At 31.6% G+C, this 25416-nt stretch overlaps 1 pseudogene; it reads right to left on the reverse strand.

The window, feature by feature from the left end:
• Window positions 1–12115: 12115 nt before the first annotated feature.
• The window catches only part of LOC141550976 (hsc70-interacting protein pseudogene), a 67868-nt pseudogene continuing 54567 nt past the window's right edge, over window positions 12116–25416 (reverse strand).

Genomic DNA, 25416 nt, shown 5'->3' on the forward strand with positions numbered 1-25416 from the left:
AATAAAATAGAGGAATAGAAGATTGATAAATTGAGCTTACTACTAAAATAGCTAGAAAAAATTAAAAACCCTCAATTAAATACTAAATTTGAAATTCTGAAAAATAAAAAGCGAGAGTAATAAAACTGAAAACAAGAAAACTATTTAATTAATAATAAAACTAAGAGTTGGTTTTATGAAATATCCCATAAAGGAGATAAACCTTTAGTTAATTTGATTAAGGAAAATGAAAGAAGAAAATTAAATTGTTAGTTTCAAAAATGAAAAGGGAGAACTTTCCACCAATGATAAGGAAATTAGAGCAATAATTAGGAATTATTTTGCCCAACTATCTGCCAATAAGTTTGATAATCTAAATGAAATTGAGGAATATATGCAAAACTATAGATTATCCAGGTTAACAGAAGAGAAAATTAATTATTTAAATAATCCCATTTTAGAAGAAAAAAAAAAAAAAAAAAAGAAAGAAAAAGAAAAAGAAATAGAAGAAGCTATTAATCAACTCCTTAAGAAAAAATCTCCAGGGCTACACAGATTTACATGTGAATTCTACCAAACTTTCAAAGAATAATTAATTCCAATACTGTATAAAGTATTTGAAAAAAAATAAGGAAAGAAGGAGTCCTACCAAATTCCTTTTATGATACAGATATGTTGTTGATAACTAAATCAGGTAGGGTGAAAAGAGAGAAAGAAAATTCTAAACAATTTCCATAATGAATATTAATGCAAAAATATAAAATAAAATATTAGCAATGGGATTAGAAAAAGTTATCTCCAGCATAATACACTATGATCAAGAAGGATTTATACCAGAATTACTGCTTCATTTTTAGGAAAATTATCAGTATAATTAGCTATATCAATAACCAAACTAAGAAAAATCATATGATTATCACAATAGATGCAGAACACATTTGATAAAATCCAACACCCATTTCTATTAAAAACATTAGAGTATAGGAATAAATGGACTTGTCCTTAAAATTATCAGTAGCATCTATTTAAAACTCTCAGCAAACTTCATATATAATGGGACAAACTAGAATCATTCCCAATTAGATAAAGAGTAAAACAAGGCTGCCCACTATCACCATTACTATTCAATATTGTATTAGAAATGTTAGCTTTGGAAATAAGAGAAGAAAAAAGAGATTAAAGGAATTAGAGTAGGTCATGAGGAAATCAAATTATTATTCTTTACCAATGAAATTATAGTATACTTAGGGAACACTAGAGAATTAACTAAAAAAAGTACTAGAAACAATTCACAATTTAATTTGCACAAAATAAATCCACATAAACCATCAGCATTTTTATATATTACCAACAAAATCCAGCAGCAAGAGATACAAAAAGAAATTCCATTAAAAATAATTGTTGATAATATAAAATATTTGGGAATCTATCTGCCAAGGGAAAGTCAATAACTCTAACAAACTATAAAACACTGAAAGTGAGATCTATCAGTTGGAAAAATATCAAGTGCTCATAGGGTAGGCCAAGCAAATATAATAAAAATTACAATATTACCTAAATTAATCTACTTATTTAGTGCCATACCAATCAAACTCCCAAGAAATTATTTTACAGTTCTAAGAAAAATAGTAACAAAATTCATCTGGAAGAACCAAAGGTCAAGAATTTCAAGGGAATTAATTACAATAACTGTTAATGAAGGTGGCCTAGTTGTGCCAGATCTCAAACTATTATAAATCAGTGGTCTTCAAAACCATTTATTACTGGCTAAGAAATAAGAGTATTTGATCAATGGAATAGGTTAAGTTCCCAAGGCAAAATAGTCACAAACTATAGCAATCTAATGTTTGACAAACTCAAACATCCCAGTTTTGGGGATAAGAACTATTTGACAAAAACTGCTGGGAAAACTGGAAACTAGTATGGAAGAAATTAGAGTTAACACCTAACACCACATACCAAGATAAGATCTAAATGGGTTCATTATTTAGATATGATATTACAAGCAAATTAGAAAAACATATGATAGTTTACCTCTCAGGTCTGTGAAGAAGAAAGGAATTTGTATCCAAAGAACTGAAACTCATATTTGAATACCAGATAGATGATTTTGATTATATTAAGTTAAAAAGTTTTTGTACAAACAAAACTAATGCAGATAAGATCAGAAGGGAAGCAATAAATTGGAAAAACATTTTTACATTTAAGAGTTCTTATAAAACCTTCATTTCTAAAATATAAAGAGAATTTACTCTAATTTATGAGAATTTAAGCCATTCTCCAAATGATAAATGGTCAAAGGATATGCACATTCAACTTTCAGATGAAGAAATTAAAACTATTTCTAATCATATGAAATAGTGCTCTAAATTACTATGGATCAGAGGAATTCAAATTAAGATAACTCTGAGATACCACTATATACCTCTCAGATTGGCTAAGATGACAGGAAAAGACAAGGACGTATATTGGAGGGACACTAATACATTGTTGGTGGAACTGTGAATGGTTCCAGGCATTCTGGAGAGCAATTTTCAACTATGTTTAAAAAGTTATCAAACTGTGCATACCCTTTGACCCAGTAGTGTTTCTATTATGCTTATATCCCAAAGAGTTCTTAAAGGAAGGAAAAGGACCGACATGTGCAAAAATGTTTGTGGCAACCCTTTTCATAGTGGCAAGAAACTGGAAACTGAATGAATGCCCATCAGTTGGAGAATGGCTGAATAAGTTGTAGTATATAAATGTTATGGAATATTATTTTTCTATAAGAAGCGATCAGGAAGATGATGTTAGAGAGTCCTGGAGAGGACTGAACTGATGCTAAGTGAAATGAACAAAACCAGGACATTATTGTACACAACAACAACAATATTATATGACAATCACTTCTGATGACTGTTGACTCTTTTCAACAATGAGATGATTCATGCCAGTCCCAATGATCTTGTGATGAAGAGAGAGGTTCCAGTGATCTTGTGATAAAGAGAGATATCTACACCCAGAGAGAGGACTGTGGGAACTGAATGTGGATCACAACATAACATTCTCACTCTTTTCTTGTTGTTCACTTGCATTTTTTCTTACTCATTTATTTTTATTGGTCTGATTTTTCTTGTACAACAAGAGAATTGTATAAACATGGTTATATATATTGGATTTAACATATGTTTTCATATATTTAACATATATTGGATTGCTTGCCATGGGGGAGAGGAGAAGAAAATCTAAAACTCAATGCTATGCAAGTGTCAATGTTATCAAATTATCTATGCATATGTTTTGAAAATAAAAAAAAGCTTTATAAACATACTAATTATTTTGTGGGTCTATATAATAACCTAAAACTTTGCTAAAGTTATTTTTTCAAGTAGTTTTACATCTGTATATATACATTTGGTTCTCTAAGGTCCTTTAGTTAAATTATCATATCATTTGTAAAAAAGTGATAGTTTTATTTCCTCATTGTCTTTCTAATTCCTTTGATTCTTCTCTTGTACCTACAGCTAACATTTCTAGTACTATACTGAATAATAATAGTGATAATGAACATAAGTGTTTCACCTTTAATCTTTCTTGGATGACCTTTAGCTTATCTCATTACAGATAATGCTTGTTGATGTTTTTCCGTAGCTAATACTTATCATATTAAGGAATCCTCTCTATATTTCTATGCTCTCTAGTGTTGTTAATAGCAATTGGTGCTATATTTTAACAAAATATTTTTCAACATCTGTAATGATGATCATATGCTTTCTGTTGGTTTTGTTATTGATATGGTCAATTATGTTGATAATTTTCCTAATAGTAAACCAACCCTGAATTCTTAGTATAAATCCCACCTGGTCATAGCATATAATCTTTGTAACATATGGATGTAATCACCTTGCTAGTATTTTGTTCAAAAATTTTGCATTGATATCCATTAGAGAAACTTATTTATAATTTTCTTTCTTTACTTTGGTTCTTCATGGCTTAGATATTAGCACCATAAAAGGAGTTTGGTAGAACTCCTTCTTTGCTTGTTTTTCAAAATAGTTTATATACTATTTTAATTAAGTGTTCTTTAAGTGTTCAGTAGAATTCACTTGTGAGCCCAATTTTCCCTAGGGTGTTTTCCTAGAGAGTTCATTAATAGTTTGGTCAATTTCTTTTTTTCTAAATGAGGTTATTTAAGGATTCTTTTTAATTATAAACAGGTTTATGATTCAGCAAAATATTTCCTAATGAGGAATGCCCTCTTCATTTAGTAGTGATTTCACCCTTTTCATTTTTGATAATGGATATATTTTCTTTTTTTTTAATTCAAATTAACAAATGACATCTATCTCATTGTTTTCATAAAATGAGTACATCAATTTATTGATTTGCTCAATAGATTTTTTTTAATTTGACAATCTTATTAATCTCAACTTTGATTTTCAGGATTTCCAATTTGGTGCTAATTTTCAGATTTGTAATTTATAATAGCATTATTGAAACATCATACATATAATTATCCTAAATCTAACGCTAACCCAAGTTAAAAATTCATTCAAATGATTGCTTATAGAGTATAAACCAAAGAAATGTTTGTTTTGTGTCCCAAGAAACTTGGCACTTATTTCACTTAATAAAATCCCATTATTTAAAGTTAGAAAATCCTTGAGAGATCACAGTCTGTCTTCCTTTTATATGTAAGGAAACCAAAGCCCAGAAACAATTATCCAAATAAATAAAAAAGCTAAGGTTCAAAATCAAATTATTTGGTTAAAAATGTAAGGTTCTTTGTAAAATGTTTAAACTGGTTTTGCAATTAGACACAAAAGTCCCACAGATATTAATATTGCTATTATATATTTTTAAAGTTTCTATGTATCCATATGTGTCAAAGAATATTTGACATAAATGATTTGATCATAAATTGTGAGGCTTAGAAGAGGGTCATACTTTGTTTCTCTTGTGACTTAGACTTGGAATGAATTTAAAATTTCTAAATGTGAAAAAAGTGAATTTTTTTATACAAAATTTGCAAAGTCACATAGTATACATTGATTATAATGGGGATTTCTTGGAAAAGATAGTATTTTACAAAATTAAAATGTTTAAAAGTATATAGAACTTTATAGAAAAATGGTTAATAGAATGTAAAAGGATAATGATATTAATAAAAGTGAGAGAGAAATAATGTGATCTAATAAAGCTAAAATAGAAACTTCCTGGATAAAATTTCTGTACTTAACTTATATTACATTATTCTAGGATATAAACTCAAGCAATATCACAAAGATTTCTTCAGCTTTTTTAATTGATAATATCACTTACTACTAGTCCCACTGATACCTAAACATGCAAAACTGAAAAATTATAAAATTATAATGAGGCTGACCATAGTTCTCTAGATTCCACTTTAACATAATCAGGTCAATAATATACTCAAAATCTAGGACTCCATATACATTTCAGGTACCTAAATTAAATTGCTCATACCAAGATTTTTAATTATCCTCAATATTAAATTTAATAAATGATTCCAATACTTTCTCATTTATGCTCTAACCTTTCCCACTACTGAATTCCTAGATGGTCAGAGACAAAAATATTAGAAATTTTGTGATATGCAGTATTTGAATGTCTTTGGGGTTGTTGTTGTTGTTATTATTGCTGTTGTTTTCCCCCCAAGTACAGCTGCTGGAACCTGGATTTAAACATTATTTCATCCACTATTTGCCCTTTCTCACTGTTTTAGTTTTTAGAGAGTGCAGAACCATACCTGACTTCTTCTGTCCTAGTGGCCATATTCCCTTCCCTTTGCCTCTCTCTCGATTTCCAAGTTCATAATTTGCTAACCCAGACTTATTGACTCCTTTTCTTTTCTCAGTTTCTTTGCTTCTCAGCAAAACACAGAGTCCATAGGAAAAGCAATAAATTATACTTGGGAAAAGTGAATATTGCCAGAATAGTTTGAATGAATTCTTTGGAGGTAAACACTATACTCATTCATCATTTGTTTTCAAATAATAATTTCCTCAAAATACAACTATATCGATATGAACCAAGGCCTAAAGGAAGAGGGAGTCAGGTCATAAGAAGAATAGAAATTACAGAGAAAGCCTCAAGATTTATATATATATATATATATATATATATATATATATATATATATATATATATATACAGAGAGAGAGAGAGAGAGAGAGAGAGAGAGAGAGAGAGAGAGAGAGAGAGAGAGAGATTATTTTTATTATCTAGTACCTCTTGGGGCTACTTGGGAACTCTTGAAAAGAAAAACAGCAAATAAATAAGCTAAACACAAGAAATATACAACTTAGTTGCAAGAAGAATGTTAAAATCCAAAGGCTGAACATTTAACAGCGCTTTTATATCTCCTTTTTGCAAAGCTTATGAAAACAAAGTAAACATAAAAAGGGACCTTTCATCCTCTGTCTCCTAGGGAGACAGTAATAGAGATGAATGCATGGATGAGATTCTACGTGTACGAAGGCAAAATGCCATGCACAGTTGGAATAATGACCTGTAGAGTTAGAGAAAAAACCTGTTGTTAAAAAAAAGAAAACTGCTTTTTTAATTGTTTTGTTTTGCTTGTTTTTAAGCCTGCATTATCAGTGTTGACTAGCTGTCAACTGTCCTGTTCACATTTATTAGGTGTTATTTTGTCAGGTAGCAGTAAACACAAGGAGGACTTCAAGAGAATTGAATTTAATTGCCATGCATATTTGCTCTGGAAATCATTGTCACACTACATATAGACTATTAAAAGGAATGAATTCAATACGAGTAAAAACTTACTTCCTATAACATTTATCTATCCACCAGAGATATAGATACATGTATGTATATATGTGTGAATACATATGTGTATATATATATATATATATATATATGTGTGTGTGTGTGTGTGTGTTTGTGTGTGTGTGTGTGTGTGTAGACAGTATATCTTTCTCTTTAGCTAATATTTTTAGCCAAGAACTAACTTTTCTGATAGTACCAAGTACAGAAATCCAAGTTGATCCAATGAAAATTCTTTCTTTGCCTTTTGATTATGTGAAATCAATAATATTGTAAGTTTTATAAATTGCTATTTTTATTATTTAAAACTTTAATTTTTAATTTGTTCCTTACAAGCCAGTGATGTGTTATTACTATTTTCATTTTACATATAAAGAAACTGAAGTTCATAGGTATTGTTACTTGTCCGAGGAAGTATAGTAGTAATGTCTGTGGCTGAATTCAAACCTGAAAATTACTGAATTCAAACCCAAAGTCTATCCATTATGCCATCTTTCTTTAAGAGAGATAACTCTAGAGAAAATAGTTCGATTTTCAAATCATTTTTGCAGGAAAATGTTCATACTATATCTTCATAATGGCATTTGTCCATTCTCTTATCTTTGTTCTGTCCCTTGAATGGGACAAATTTTATGGCCCTAAATATAGTGACAGAAGACCATATTTGTCTGAATGTACAATTTGTAACAGAAACTTGATGTGGTTAAAATCAGTAAAGAATGATTGGAGACAGAAAAGCCTTTAGTATATGCTTTTGTATTTCTTATAATTCCTCAACTAAATCCAAGTGGAGAAGGTTAAGGTATGACAAAACAACTTTCTATTAACAATAGTTCACAGAAGAGATGTTGGGTGTTGAATATGTGGTGATGTTGGGAAATTTGACAAGTCTTGCTGGTCACTATACTACAACAATGCAATTTAGGTTGTCCTAAACATTATGTGGCATCTTTTCAGCATGACTATGAGCATGTGATGATGCCAATCAGAATTAGATTGCTGTTCTCAAATCCATATTTTACTGTCCATTCACTTCTCAACTTTGGCTTAAAATTTAATCATTCAACTGAAACTGATATCTCCATAGTTTCTATATGCCAAATCCAATGGTCTTTAAAAAATAAACTATTTGATCTCTTGAAGAGTTGTCACTTATAAAGCTTGTAAACTGTTCCTTTGGGACACTGACAAAGACATGACAAAAGTTAAAATTCCATGACTCAGAAGTGAACTTCTAGAATTGCAATCAAGAAAATGATGCTTTGGGGTTGTGTGGTAGAATGCCCAGACATAGTTGACATTGAAATTTGGTTTTGAAGTTCTTTGGAGAAAAAATCAAATGCAATTGAAGGAAACTATGTTGGGGAGAAAGAGAAACCCCTGTAGGCATTGTACTTTGACATTTAAGGAAAACAAAACAAAACAAACTTGCAAGTGGGAATTTTAGATCTGTCTCTAGCAATCATGGTTTTGATTTGTTAAAAACAAACATCTAGATAAAAAGCTAGCTCTAATTAATATTAAAATGAATGGAAGTTTATTCAAATGTCCAGTTTTATGAAGATTTAAATTTCCTGCTTACTTCTTTAGGTAGTCTCACTCCATCTCTGTCAACTACTAATGGAAGACTTCCATGTTTCTCTAAGTTTTTAAGCTGCTTTTTAATTTCTGATTTACTTTTATATAAACAATGACAAATCATAACTTCTCAGTGATTTATTGGTATTAATGGCCTGCATAGAAAGAACAGTATAGGGAATTATAATGTCTGGGCTCTCTGGAGGGCTTCAGGATCAGAGTCAGGATCAGTCAGAGTCTTTGGTTTTTAGGAGGAGAAGTGAAGGAGGTAGGCAAGTTGCCTGGGGCTTGTCAAAGATGCATCCTGGACTCTGGAGTCTGGAGCCTGAAGTCTTCCCTGGTGAGCAAGCTGCAGCAGAGAGACTCTGTTCTCTATCTCCCTTTCAGCCCTCCAGTCATTCCACCTTACCATACCACGTTCAGCAGGTGCCAGTTGTGAGGAGAGAGCATCACTATATCATGTAAATATATATTTATAGAACCATTATTTCATATCAAGTAGGTACTTAGCCTTAAGTACTCTGTCTTAGACTCAAGTACATCTTTTCGGAGTTCCAGCCTCTACAGGGAACCTATACTGAATATAAACAACAATAGGACAGAGTTTTGAATTTCAGTCTAAAATATCTATTTTCTTTTCACTCTAGGGTTAAGGATCCCTAACATTTTTTAAACTTATCCCAAGAAAAATTTCAGCTAGACTATTTTCTAACCTTTGAGCTAAAATTTATAGCAATTTGATGGAGATGAGTATATGTCTTCTCCACCTTCCCCAAACGTTGTTTTTTTCCTTTGAGCATACCCAGTGTTGGTGGTAGTGGTGACTTCCCAGTGAAAGGAAGTTATGGTATGTAAAGAATGGCAACAACTCCCAAAATTTCAAAGGTAGTGCTGAGATAAATATTCCTCTCATTTTCATTTTCTGCCTATTCTGTCAATCTTACCCAACAATATACTTAATGGTTATATATTGTTACTCTTCTTTTGGATATTCTCTTTTGTGGGTTTTCATAATTAATACTCTTCTCTTTTGATTTTCCTGCTCCTTATTTAACTAGGCCCTTTCAATCAATTTTAGTCATTCATTATCATTATCATTATTCATTATCACATGTCTTCCAAATGTCTCTTCTACCTAAAGACTTTATCCTGTGCTCCATTTCTTCTCTTTTTATACCCTCTTTCTTGGTAATCTCCTTGGTTCCCTATGGGTTTATCATCTCTAGGCAGATAACTTTGTGTGTGTCTCAGTCTCTCTGCGTCTCTCTCTCTGTCTGTTTCTCTGTATCTATCTCTGTCTCTGCATCTCTGTGTTTCTGTCTTCTTCATACACACACAAACACACACACACACACACACACACACACACACACACACACACTCTTACACATGCTGTTGGATGCATGACTTTGTCCAAACATGATTATGCACTCAAGTGTATAAGGCAAAGCTGCAAAAAAGTACGGGTCAGTTTTCTATGCTTGTGCTAATTTTGGCCTAACAACATTCCCCCACCCCCCCAAAAAATCATCAGCCAGCATCACATCATTCATATGTAGAACCATTGGTTATAGAAAATGTTGGACATTTTGAATGCTGTTAATAAATTCACTTACCTTGGCAATATACTTTCAGGGATGTTCACAAAGATGATGAAGTTAATGTTGCATTGCCAGAGCTAACTTAGTTTTGAGGAAGCTCTGAAGTGTGGGAGGGAAGAGGTATTACATTGCCTACCAAACTGCCGTCTGCAGAGCTGTTCTATTGACTTTATTATAGTTGTATGCTTGTAGAACCTGGACAATGTTCCAACCCCATACCAGGAAACTGAATTACTTTCCTCTGAATTGTTTTAATAAAGATTCTGAAAATTACTTAATGATGTGAGGTGTGTGTGTGTGTGTGTGTGTGTGTGTGTGTGTGTGTATACACATATGAAGCCCTACTTTCTTTTTTTTTTTTTTTCCCAGAGCTCCGGTCCCACATCATTTATTGGAAATTCCAAGCTAAATATTCTATAATAAATTCAAACTCAAAATACCAAAGGAATAGGCATTATCTTTCTCACCAAACTCACCACTCTTGCAAATATCTTTGGCTTGCTTTTTTTTTTTTTTTTTTTTTTTTTTTTTTGCTGGTGTTTGTTGATGATGATAGCACCATTAATCCTTCTAGTCACTCAAAGTGACTTCCCTCTATCTCCACAACATCTCTCTTATCTGCTCTCCTTTCTCCAATTACATAGGCACTCTTGCTCAGGCCTTCATTATCTCTCTCCTGGATTATTATTATAGCCTCCTTGCTGGGTTATTCTGTTCTTCATTCTTCAATTCATATTCCACTATATACATGTTACATATAATATCTTCAAACTACATCTGTCCATGGCACTTTTCTGCTCAAGAAAATTTTAAATGGCTACCTACTTCTTGGAGAATAAAATATAACTTCCTAAGTTTAAGATTTAAAACTCTTCATTATCTGGGTTCATCTTAGCTTTCAAATTTTAATTTTCTTTTATAAATTCTACATTCTAAGCAAATTGGCTACTTGTTTCCCTATTTCACTATTCCATCACCTTATTCATGTCTTTTCAAATATCTTTATCCTTCCACTGAAATACTGTTCCTCTTCACTTTTGTATATTAGGATTCTGAGATTCCTTCAAAACTCAGTTCTTTTAGTATTTTGTTGAAGAAAATTTCCCTGACCTATTTAGTCTCTAATGTTCATTCCTTTAAGATTCTCATCAAAATTCCCTCCATATATTTGCTTGTTAATGTTTTATATTCTCCTAAAATGTACTCTTAAAATGGAGGCCATTTTTAATTTCTATATTATTTAACCAAGATACAGAAGCATATAATTTAAAAGTGAAAATATTTTGCTCTTCTCATGAACTAGTTTTAGTAGTCAAAGACAGATGCTGAATAAACTAGATTGAGTATTTATACAGCCTCAGTTCATTATATAATGTCCAAGTCTGAAGAAACTAAACAGTCTAGACTGAGATTTGGAAGATATGTGGAAAAGGAATACTTCAAAATATTTAATCACTTAAAGATATTTGCTTTTGCTACTCTTGGAGCTTGGAATTATGATAAGGAAAATAATAACATCATTTTTATAGTTTAATATATAATGAAAGTTTAGTGATTATACAGTGAAATCTATTCTTTTATGTAACAAAAGAAGATAATTCAGATAGCTATTAATTAGAAACATATTTATTGTTATTTTGCAAACTTAGGAAAACATTTATTGTTGTTTTCCAAACAATCATAACAATGCTAGCAGAATTTTTTGTGTCTTGATTGATAAAATTACAGCAGTTACATATTTCTGTCCTAAGACTTGTATATCTTCTTTTGTGTTCAGAGCTATCTGAAATAAATACAGTTTACTTACTGATTTCCCCACATCCCTCCTGGGCCTAAGCTTAGCTATGATATCTTTGACTTCTTATAGCATTATTATTTCATGGAGTCATGAACAATAAATGAATCAAGTTGAATATAAGTCATAAATGGGAGGGCCATGGAGAAGACAGGAAGTATATCTAAGTATGAGTTGAAAAGACAGCTTGAATAAAGAACATTTGGGGATCAAGGGTTGAATGGAATTAAAAATATAGATAGTGGTCAGGATTCAAGAATAGTTCACCAAAGCTTGCATAAGTCAAAATGTAATTGAAATCTGCTACATAAGTCCTGCTCATTTGTATCATCTGAATATGGTAGTGTTAACCAAAAATAATATCAGAAGGCCATGGATTGCAACTAGATTTATTACAGGAGAAATGAAGATGCATGTGGAACCCAAAGCTAAAGCAAAGAGTTCGCAATCAGTGCAGAAGCTTTTATTACAGTACAACAGATGAAGGAGGAGATAAGAGAAATTTTCCCCTAAAGGGAAATGGCATGGGAAGGGAGAAAGAGCTAATAAAAGTAGAAAAAAGGACAAAACCTCTCCTAAAGGGAAGGAACAAGGTGATGGCAAAAGCAGCGTTCTTTTCCCTTGCTGGACCATGCTAGACTGAGAAGGTAGGATGGTCTGCTTATCTAAAAGTCCCAGTTACACAAGCAGTTTCTGGTTCAGACTGATTGGCATACATCTTGAATCCCAAGAATACACAGGGAGTCCAGTTTGGGGTGCAAACTAACAATTATGTCAACTCATAGGAGGCTTCACCCTTGACACATTCAGAGTCTTCTATATACTCTAGGTCCAGTGTTTCTGGAAAATAAGACAATTCAAAAGACAAGTTTAGGGGATCCCTTAACATTCCTTAACAGTGGTGAGTTTCTCAAAAGATATGCAAATAGATCACTGGCTCTGGGAGTTTCTACTAACTTGGAAAGGCTTCAATTACTTCTCAGAAGAGGAAGTGGCTTCAGAGCTCATGTAATCTAATTATCATGAGGGAAAAAAGAAATACCTTCTACAGAATAATTGAGGAGTATTTGTCCAGGTCATTTTTGGTTTTTTTTTTTATTCTCAAGAAAGGAGAAACCCCCTTCATCCTAATATATATATATATATACATATATATCATTCCATATTGGGAAAAGTAACTGTTATAACAATTATATAAGTATGTATAAAATTTTCTTATTTCTTATCTCAAGCCTCAGTCTTCCTTTCTTACAATATCTAACTATGAGCTCCATTTGATCTCCAAAACCAAGGAGAAGTTGGATTCTTTTTACTCATGACTATCTTTCAAATACTTTAAAAACAAATGTCATGTTTCCTCTAATTCTTTGCTTCAAGTTAAATATCCCCAGAACTTTCAGCTATTCCTTGTGCAACAAGACACTAAAAACTATCATCCTGATCACCCTCCTTATCATGGCTCCATGGCTTATCAAAATCATTCTTTAAATATGAAATCCAGATGTGAAGATAATATATTCTAACCAGCTATGAGTCCTAGGCATTATACTTTAGTTAATTAGACATTAAATTATATCCTTATAATTTATCTTGATAGTTCATTAGTTGAGTCTCCCTTCTTTGTAGAGGTAAGCAACTATGCTTTTGGAATGAGTGCTGGTAATGTCAGACGTTGTTGATGTTTGGTTTTGTTTTTTTTTTCCTTTTTAATTCTTTGTTATGAAATCTCTTGGATGGGACAAGGTAGAATATAGCTGATGCAAAATAAAAAATATCTCAATAGGGAATAGGCCAGAAATATTATTGTTGTAAGGCATTCCTACCAAATGAAGGTCAGTACTTTCTCTCCAGTTTATAGTCTTGGAGGGTTGAGGAACTCTCTGAGTGGTTAAGTGACTTACCTGGAGTCATAAAACAATTATGAGTCAGAGGCAGGATTTCAATCTCTGCAAAGGTAGCCCAATTTCTTCTCTGAGGCCAGCTTTCATATTATAATATTTCACTTCCTCTTGGTAACAAGTGTGGGAGAAGATACTACAAACACTTTGCTAACTGCTGTATCACAGTTATCAATTAAATTAAGCCTTTATAGACTAAAACCCCCAGGGTTTTTTTTTTCCTCAACAAACTGTTTTGTATCCATAATTCTCTTGAAGCTAATTTTTGGAACAAGTATAAACACACTATCTCAAGACAGAATCACAATACATACCAGTGCATTTGCATCATTATGGAGATACTATATATGTCTCACAGTTTGTTTGTTTGTTTGTTTGTTTGTTTTTCATAAAGGAACACGGATAAAATTTCTGAGATATATCACCAAATATGAGATTGCTCTGCTTCTCTCTAAAAGATAGTAGAAGTTGTCCTTCCCTGGATATTTCTTCCTATATTCAAGAAACCAAATATTCAAAAGGCATAGATACAATTAATATTTTGTGATATCCTCCTGGTTTTCTTTCTTCCTTCCTGTGATTTGGCCATTCAAAATTCTAACAGAGACAAGAGCAACCTGAGCTAACTGGGGACTGAATAGAATGATATGGAAACCTTAAACAGTTAGAGAAATCATCATAAAACTTAAGTTTATAGGCATAAGAGTGAGATGACCAATTATGTGGGGAAAGAGAGGGAAAGTCAGTGAAACTAAGAACAGCTAAGTAGTTATTATTAATTTCATTATACTAGATAATTCAAAGAACCTGATTCTTTTAAAATCCTCCAATGAGGAATAAAACCCCTCACCCTCTCCCTCATTTTTTTATGTCTAACTTTAGTATGAGAATGGGAATTTATATCCTTTTTTGCCCAATCTATTCTACAAGCTCCTGAATATATGTGTGTATATATCTTTGTGTATATATGTATAGGTGTATGTACAATTATACATATGTGTAAATAGATATGTATGTACATCATATCTCTATCTGTCTCTCTGTCTATCTATCTGATTTCTCTACATTTGTAGCAAATTATATGGGAGGGAAATGGTAGAAAAGTTAAAAGAAATTGGCTAGAGGTTATTGTCTCTAAACATTAAAATTTGAAAAATAAAAAAGCTTTTTTCACTTTACTCTTTGTACAATAACCAAAATAATATCAGCATACTGAATGTCTGGATCTACAAATGTATTGGAAAGTGATCTTAGAAATAGAATTCACTGGTTTAGGGATCCTGAGTTAGCCATAATTATAAAATTGTATATGCTGAAATTTTAAACAAAATCTCATTCTATGCCTTAAATTAAATTGGGAAGTGATCAGCAAAGTTTAAATCAAAGCTGCTTGAGCTTCATTGGAGCTAATTGTTCTTAAATAGAAAGGGATATGGCCTAAGCATTTGTAGACTGAAAGTTCTCTTTTAATCATCAGGAATACTGAAACCTGTAGGAAATCATTATCCTTTTCATATACAATAATTGAAAATACATCCCTAGTTATTCAAGTAGAAAACCATTTCACAGAAAAGATAGCTGTTGCACTGTATTGCTGTATACTTAACACAGTGGCATGATGTCTTCTTGAAGGTTTAAGGAAAGCTGCACACTGATGTCACACAAGAAAAAAGGTATCAAGTCTGGGAGGGAGGGAGGTCCATACTGTATTAAACACCAAAAGATTTATTGCTACAAATTAGTAAGTTATAAATTATTTGTTGTGTGTGACCTATTGCTTTGAAAATGAAAGGTCTTGGGACAGCTAATTGGGGCTGAGTTCAAATTTGACCTCAGGAACTAAATACTAGCTATGTGACCCTTGGCAAGTCACTCAACCCTAATTGGGAAAAATAGGTTACAGTCAATACTGTAGTTGCCAGTTTCATGGAGCAGCATTTTAAAAGTTTCTGATAAACACATCAATTATTGTTTTAGATAGAACAAATGAATAGCTGATGAGAGTTTAAAATATCTTATTACATCATTTTCAAACTCTTTTCTGTTTGTGATACAGAACACTGGGAAAATTCACCTCAGAGGATATGATAAATTCTAAAATGAGCATGGGAGCATGTTAAGTAGCAAGTAAATTTAGTTGCCCAAGAAAGGATATTTAGATTCAATGAGGTTCAAACATTACATTTTGAAAAGTGTTCAGAAAAAATATAATTAATGAAGAGAAAAATTCTAAGAGCTAAAGAGCAGATCCAATCTGGGCAAAGACTTTGAACAGTCTAGTGTAGTCTAGGTGAGTTTTACTCTTTAACTATTGGCCAAATTATAGCTAATAATTTTCTAAATATTAACAATGATGATTTGAATTTGAAAAGTGTCATAAGAAATATAATTAAAAGTTTGTAAAACCATAAAAAGGAAAGGGCCAATTATGTAACAAGAGGAGTAATAACAAAAGTAAAGTTCACAACCATTGGATAAGAAGCTTGAGAATGACAATAGCTTGTGATTAAAAGAGATAAGGTAAATTATAAAATTCTTGATGGAGAATACTGAATAAAGGAAGCTGAATCCTTCTACCTAGGAAAAAAGATTGCAGATCTGCATCTACAGAAGATGGAAGACTGAATTTCAAAAGACTCTAAAGACAACATCTTATTTGTGATCTGCAGCTAAGATACAGATTAGGAAACAAATGAGGATAACAGTAAATAGAGTAATTACATTCCTTGTATGCATTGCCAGTAATTGAGTATATAATAAACAGTTATGGCTTTTCCAAAAGAGACTTGAAACTGAATGTTACAAGCACTAGACATTACATAAAATACAATGATGTATCTTAACAAAGAGGAAACTATTGCATTCTGATCTAATATTATTTTCAGGACCAAATAAATAAGCTCTTTTATGTAGTCAACCTGATCAAGAAGTTAAAATAAATCTATAATTAAAATTCATTAGAAGAAAAAAAATAGTAGAAGACAGTATATGCAAAGTATAGCATCTCTGAGCCAACCTATTTGAAAAGATTATTGATTCTGAAAAGTGGAAATGGATATGATTAAAGACATTGACCTTGATCATTGTCATGATTAAGATGTTTATGTGATGTGAAACTCCTCATAATGGGAAAACAACTGAAAGAGGCTAGAAACTATCTCAGTCAACAAAAAAATAATATATTTGCCAAGAAGAGACAATAACAGAGATGATAACAGAATATCTGGTGTTGGTTAAAATATTACAGAAAAGAATAGCATATGATCATGATGGAAAGAGAGAGACAGAGACAGAGACAAACAGAGATAGACAAACACAGAGATACACAGAGAGAAAGAGACAGAGACACACAGAGAGAGGCAGAGGCAGAGAGAAATTGAAAATGAAGATAAGAAATAATCTACAGAATATGAAGAGACCTAGCTAGGATTAACCATGCCCACATATAAAAGACAAGCAATAATGCAAAATTGCTTCCATTAGCAATTTAATCTCATCACTGATTATTTTGGAGTCACCACATTTGAACTCCTACTAAGTACCCAATGTGTTATATATGAAGAAAAGAATATAATACTTAAGAAGATGGCACTGGGAAAAACATCAAAAGGTAGGCTTTTTAATGACACTCAAGAATATGATTCAAAATCTTTCAAAAAGAAAGAAATTAACAAAAATGCCAATGGAGACAACATTAATTGTTTACTTGTATTTCTATTACCTCATTTCTATAAAGCCTTTAAAATAATGACCTCTGTACAAATTGAAGGTACCTTGATAAAAGTATGATAAAGGGGGGCAGCTAGATGGCGCAGTGGATAGAGCACCAGTTTTGAATTCAGGAGGACCCCAGTTCAAATCTGGTCTCAGACAGTTAACACTTCCTAGCTGTGTGACCCTGGGCAAGTCACTTAACCCCAGCCTAAAAAAAAAAAAATGTGATAAGGGAACAAGGAGGCTTTCACAAAGAATTTTTAAGAGCAGATCATATCTTGAAGGTAAATGCAGCAATGTTAGTAGGAACAATTTTAGGAGCTTCTCAGCCAATATACAATAAATGTGCTGGATATATCATCCTGTTGCATTACTCATATGCAATTCTAGTTTGCTGTTCAAGGGTGAAGAGAAACAGCCTTGGTGGCTGTGGATCAAGGGCCCTGGTCAAATTACAAGGCAGAAAAGAATGTTTGTGGTTACTTGTAAAGTAGAAAATCTGGTGTTGGTTCTAAGGCCCAAAGGAGCAATGGCATTTGCAGTTTCATCACAGCCAAGGATCTTGCACAATTTCAGAATGAAGAGGTATGTGCTAGCAGGTATTTTAAAAAAATGTCTTTTCTTTAGAAAGACCAAAGTAAAGGCCAAAATAGTAATTACCAAAACTCTCCTTAGATAATACCACCTTGAAAACATTGAAAACTTACAGATCTCCTGCACACAATTAGCTGTGAAAACAAATATAACTGAAGCTTGAGACTGCCATGATCTGATCTACTCTCACCTTAGTCTGACAAACCTTTCTTGCTCATCTACTGTCATCTTTGCCATCTGTAGGACTGAGAGGTCAGGAACTTGCCATTGCTGTTACTGATTCAGTCCTTTTGGGACCTGGTTTGCTAGAACCCAATTTGAACTGGCACAGCCTTCACTGGACTACACTCCACTCTCACCTGGTACAATAGAACTTTCTTAAAAATCATAGAAGAGATTAAAAAAACTGAAAGTAAGATAACAATTGATAAATAAATAAGGAGGAGCTGGTTTTATGAAAAAAAATTAAAACACTGTTAAATTCATTTTAAAAAGAAACGAAGAAAAACAAATTATTTTAAAAATAAAAAGGGTGAATTCATCATCAATAAAGATTAAAAAAGAGCAATTGTAAAAATTATTTTGCCCAATCATGTGTCAATAAATCTAACAATTTAACATAAATGGATGAATATTTATAAAAAAATTAAAATTACCTAGGTTAATAAAAGAGGAAACATTTAAGTAATCCACTCTAGAAAAAGAAATTGACAAGTATTAAGTAAGCTCACCAGTTTAGATGGATTAACAAGTTCTATCAAACATTTAAAAAACAATTCCAAAATTATTTGGAAAAATAGGCAAAGAAGTTCTACCAAATTATTTTTAATGGCACAAATATAGTGCTAATAAGCCACAAAGAAGCAAAATAAAGAAAACATTATAGACCAATTTTTCTAAGAGTATTGATGAAAAAATTTTAAATAAAATATTAACAAGGAGATTTACAGAAATATGTTACATTGTACTCATGTGGGATTTTTAACAGGAATACAGGGCTGGTTCAATATTAGAAAAATTATCAGTATAATTTTCCATATCAATAAAATGTCTTCTAGAAATCATATGATTATCTCAATATAAAAAATACACTAATAAATGGAGTTTTCCTTAACATAAGTAGTACCTATCTAAAACCATCCCCAAATATTTATAATGAGATAAGCTAGAAGTCCTCCAAAAAAGATCAAGTGAAACAAGATGCCCATTATCACCAGTGTTCTTCAATACTGTAATAGACATGCTAGCTATATCAATAAAAGAAGAAAAAAGAAATGGAAAATTTAGAATAAGCAATGAGGAAATAAAACTATCATTCTTTGCAGATAATATAATGGCATTCTTTCAGAACCTAGAGAATAAAAAATTAATATCACTGGGAAAGTTGCAGAATATGAAATACATCCACATAAATCATCAGCATTTCTATATATTATTAACACAGTCCAAGAAAAAGAGATAGAAAAAGAAATTCCATTTAAAATGACTGCAGATAATATATTCAAAAAATTTAGAGTCTACATGCCAAAAATATATGAACACAACTACAAAACACACAAATAAAAGTTAGATCTAGATAATTAAAACCATAGCAATTGGTCACGGGTAGGCCAAGTCAATATAATAAAAATGACAAACCTATCTAAATTAATTTATTTATGCAGTGCCATGCCAATCAAACTACCAAAGAATTATTTGATAGAAGTAGAAAAAATAGTAACAAAATCCATGTGGAAGAACAAAGGGTCAAGAATATGAAGGAAATCAGTGGAAAAAAAAGATAAGGGAAGGTTACCAAACAGTACCAGATTTCAAACTGTATTACAAAGCAATAATCAAAACAATTTATTTTTGGTTACAAAATATAGTAATGGATCAGTGAAATAAACTAAGTACACAATATGTAGTAGTAAATTACTATAGTTTTCTAGTATTTGATAAACCCAAAGAATCAAACTTTTGGGACAAAGATTCACTGTTTGAGAAAAATTGCTGGAAAAAACCAGAAAGTATTTAGGTAGAAACTACACATCGATGAATTTCTCATCCTGTATATCAAGATAAAATCAAAACGGGTACCTGATTTATACATAATGATATCCTAAAAATATTTTATATGTCAGATGTATAACTAATGGAAGAGTTTATAAATAAACAAGATTACATTAAATTAAAAACCAATGCAACAAAGATTAAAAGGAAAAGCAGGAAACTGGTAAAAAAAATATAGTAAGTTTCTCTGCTAAATGTCTCTCTCTTCAAATATATATAGTCAACTTTATAAGCATTTGAGTCATTATCAATTGATAAATGGTTAAAATATATGAAAAAGTAGTTTTCAGATAAAGAAATCAAAGCTATATATCAAAATATATAAAATCAAAATGTAGACATTTTAAAAATGCTCTAATTCAGTACTAATTAAAGGAAATGCAAATTGCAACAACTCTAAGGTACCACCTCACTTCTACCCTATTGGCTAATATAACAGAAAAGGAAAATGGGGGGAAAATAGTTCATTAATCCTACCATTTTAGAAAGCAATTTGTAACTATGCCTAAAGGGCTACAAAAATGGGCATACCCTTTGATTCCATAATATCTAGTAAAAACTATATTTCAGGAAATCAAAGGAAAAGGATAAGGACAAAATTTTAGGAAAAATATTTATAGCAGCTCTTTTTGTAGTGATAACTAATTGAAAATTGAGGGGATGTCCATTAACTGGGGATTGATTGAACAAGGGGTAGAATGTGATCATGATGTAATAAATACTACCTTTAAGAAATGATGAGCATTGTTATTGTTTTTGTTTTTTTCCCTTTCTGGTGGTTTTTTTCCCTTTTGATCTGATTTTTTCTTGTACAAAATGACAAATATAGAAACATGTTTATAAGAACTGCATGTGTTTAATCAAAAGAAGGAAGAAGAAAAAAGGAGGAAAAGAAAAAGAACAAGAACAAAAAGAACAAAAAATAGGAGGAGGAGGAGCAAGAGGAGGAGGAAGAAGGAGGAGGAGGAGGAGAAGGAAGAAGAAGAAATGGTGAGTAGAATGCTTTTAGAAAAGCCTGGGAGGAGTTATATGAATTTATGCAAATAAAGTGAGCAAAACCAGGACAAAACTATACACATTAATAACAATACTTAGGATGATCAATTGTGAATAACTTAGCTATTCTGAGCAAGTCAATATTTCACGACAATGATAAAGGATCCACAATGAAATAATTGCTATTTATCTCCAGAGAAAGAAGTCTAAATGAAGATCAAAACATACTTTTTCAACCTTATTTTTCTTGTTTTGTTTGTTTGTATTTTCTTCTGTAACGTATCTGATACAGAAGCAGAATTTCACATGTTTAATGTATATCAAATTGCTTGTTTCTCTAAGAGGGAAGGAGAAAAGGAGAAGAGGAGGAATGGAAGAGGGAGAAAATTTGGAGCTCATTTTTTTTGTTAATTTTTTTTTACATGTTACTGAGGAGAAAAAAAAGAAATGAGGAAAATAAAGAATTAAACCAAAAGCATGCATGTAAAACCATAAAAAGAAGGACAATTATGGATGGCATGAGAAGAATAATAGTCACAAAGATGAACAGGATTATGTTAGTATCTACAATATATTAAAACACATTTTATCTTCACTATATTAAATAGATATTCGATGAAAATATACTTTTTTTTAGAGACATCAGTAAGAATCCTAGAATTCTGGAATTAGAAGGCTAGGTGGTTTGTGATCTGCTTCAGTGGTTTTAAAGATAGCATTATCATTAATAATAGTAAACAAGTAAAATCATATTATATTTATAGTGTGAAGCTTACATTATTTATATTATTGTTTATATGGGAAAATGTCCTTAGATTTACAAGCCTGTGAAAATAAACTGCGAGGGACAGTTAATGCTATTTCATTCTTTGCCTTTTCTCCAGAGTTTGTGTGGATATTACAGAAAAGAGCAAATAAAACAAAAATCATATATAATACCTTATAGGAAATTGCCCAATAAAAATATTATCGACCTAAAAAGAAAACCAAATTTATTAGGTGGTGACTGTCAGGAAGGTCTCCAGGAAGGTCTTGTGAGTTTAAAAAAAAAAGAAAAAAAAAGAGAAAGAAAGAAAGAAAGAAAGAAAGAAAGAAAGAAAGAAAGAAAGAAAGAAAGAAAGAAAGAAAAAAGCCTACAAGGAGAAACCAGAGTTGCTACAAAACTGTTTAGAAAACAGGAGAAAAAAAGTTTTAGTAAATTAATACAATAAAAGTAAAGATTTATAATACTATTTATTTTGCCATCAAAAATCAGCACATTTTCATCTTACTCAGATACAAATTATGCTTTGATTTTATTCTTCACTATACTATTATGAAGATTGTTGTTTTTCAAAGTTTTAAAATGAGGTCTAATAACACAAAAATATGAATTTACAGCAAAAAGAAAATACACATTTTTATAATTAAAATTCTATTTTCTCTTTTTTATTTTTATTTTTAAAATGTTATTTTTAAAATGGAATAAAGAAAAAGACAGAAAAGAAATACAAAACAAAATGAAGCAGAGCCAAACAAACCATTATCATGTGCCCAGTAGAACATTAGGGAGAATTAAAAATATGTAACAACAAATTACAAGTTCAAGAGTGTGTGTGTGTGTGTGTGTGTGTGTGTGTGTGTGTGTGTATGTATATCAGTAGAAGAAATTATATTCATGTGTCTCATCTTTTACTTGTTCTCTGCTTTACACCTTTTTATTTTGTTATTTTTCCTCATTCATCTTCTAACCACACTCCCCAAAAGACTACATTTAAGGATATATTTATGGATATATATATTCTACCACTTTAGGACAATTTTCTTGGACTATTTTGTGCATTATTGTGTTCTCTTTTGGTCACAAGTTTCAGGCCAATTATTCTTATATTTTCTCTTCTTGATCTGTCCTGATCTGTCAATTTTCTTATGTTTCACATTCTATTTTTTGCATTCTTTATAATCTGTTTTGTAAGTTCTTGGTCTCTTATAGCTTCACTAGTTTCCTTTTGCCCAATTCTAATTTTCAAAGAGTTATTTTCATCTTTGAGACTCCATATCTCCTTTTTTAGGTGGTTAACCTTTTTCATAATCTTTTCTTGGATTTTTTTTTTAATTTTCTTTAGTTTTTCCTCAATGTCTCCCGATTGGTTTTTAAATTCTTTTTTGCCTTCTGTAAATTCTCTTGAGGCAGGAATATATTTTACATTATGCTCTGAGGTTAAAGTAGTTCTTTTTTATTTCAGTATCCTCCTCTGAAGATGAACCTCAGTAAGTTTTTATGATAGTATTTTTTCTTTGCCAGTCCATTGTCTTAAAAATAAGAGATATTAGTGTAAGCACCTCTAATTGTAAGGTGAGGGTATACTGCCTCTAGCTTCACTTGAGCTCTCCCCTCTGACCTAGAACCCCAAACCAAGAACTTCACCCTCCAGCAAGTGCCCACAGCCAGCAACATCCCTGCTCCATTGTTTCTGCACTCACAGGCATGCTAGTTCCTTCTTGCTCAGAGCCACATCTCTGCAGCAGAGCTGGGCCTGGAGTTCCTAATCAGCCTAAATTTCATCAGTCTTCAGGTACTCAAATTCATACTCTACATATTCTCTGGGAAGTGAAAGTTTCTGTTGTTCTTTCAGAAGGTCCAGACACAGTAAGTTTGTCTCAGGGATCACTTCATAAGGTTTCTTTGCAGTTAGCCCAGAGGTGTTTGCACTTCTCAAGGATTAATCTGTGCCTGGAGTCTTTTTTCAGATTTTTTTAGGTTGCACTTAGAGGACCTCTGTTCTAGCCTAAGTCTTCTTGATTTTTAGCCTATGTTCACCCTGAGGAACAATTTTTTTCTACTTATATTTGTGGGGGAAATCTGAGTGCTTGAAATTTACCAATCTACTCTGCCAACCTTCTAGTATATTCACCCCCTATTTTCTCTTTAATTTTTTTAAATAAAAGTAACCTAGCTGCTTTATTTTCTTATCTCAACTTCAATGAACAAATTCTTGTTCTCTCATGATAAGAAATTTATCTATATAAAGCTTACATTTAAGAAAATTATATATCACAATACAGAGTCACACACTGAAAATATGCTTGTAAGAAAATTACATTATTACTATTTTATAAAATTCTTGATGTCAAAAATTATTTATCATTCTATCTGGTATTATGCCTCAATCTGTATTGCATAAATAATGGTTATTCAATTCATTTTTGCATATTTCTAATCTTTAAATTTTTACATTATCCATTCTAAATTGCCTGAGATAAGAATTGAGATGATAAATTTGAAAGAACCTTGTAAAATTTTAACTTCATTAATACATGAGTGTCCAAAGGCAATTCAAGTTAACATCTGTAGTAGAAAAGAATTATTAGCAAATTTGTCAAAGCATGTCATGATTCTATTTCTGTTGTTATCTATAATTTTGTGTTTGTTGAGATGTAGGCTCCTTTGTTTCCACTGCCTGCAGAGGTAGATAATGTTCTTGAATTCACAATATATATGTATGGCTTTCATGCCTCTTAGATTTCTGATCAAGCATCTAAATTCATTCAATATTTTAATGTAATGAGCATTGTAATCAGGACATATGGTCTGTAGTTAACAAATTATTATTCTGCAAATTGGAACTACAAATTGGACACTGATGAATGTGCTAATTATTCATCCACATTTATGGACATGAACCCCAGTTTCACTGTTTATAGTAAACACACATACACACCCACGCACATAGTGCTTTTGGTTCCTGTTATTGTTGGTACTAAGGATGGTGACAGTAAACCATAGATACAGAAACTTCCAGTAGGATTAAATAAGCCTTATGAAAAATGAGATGGGGAGAAAAGAACACCAAATAGGAAAACCTTGAAAGGTAGCCTTTTCTTTAGTACCTTCCCCTAGCTCAATCCTCACTCTGTTTTTCATATACTCACACAATTGAACATTGTTTTGAAAGTTGAGAAGGGGTAAGAGGTGCTTAATTAGCTGATCTGTCTTAGACAAGAATATGAAAAATCATGTAATAGATCAACTCTCTTACATAAATCCCAGCTCCTATCTGAAAATGACCTCAGAAAATCAATGATAAAAGAAACCAAAGGAAAATAAACAGAAGTAAAGTACTTAATCAAGTCAAGAACAGTGCTAAAAAAGAGTGAGCAAGGGACAAGACAAGCTAGAAATTGAAGGAGAGAAAGGAAGTTCACATGACACCCTCATATGGATAAGGGCCTGTTAAAGAATGCAGACTTTCAGAGATAAAATGCCCAAAATATGGCTACCCAACTCTTTAAAGAAGACTAGAGAGAAGCACAAATTCTAAAATCAAAAACTGGGGCTGAAAATACAAGAAACAGAAAAAAGCACTGCATAAAAAAGAAATACTAACTATTACAAAAACTCAAGCAAGAAAAAAAAAGAATAAATATGCAACATAATAAA

The sequence above is a fragment of the Sminthopsis crassicaudata genome, chromosome 1, assembly GCF_048593235.1.
Source record: "Sminthopsis crassicaudata isolate SCR6 chromosome 1, ASM4859323v1, whole genome shotgun sequence".
Lineage (NCBI taxonomy): Eukaryota > Metazoa > Chordata > Mammalia > Dasyuromorphia > Dasyuridae > Sminthopsis > Sminthopsis crassicaudata.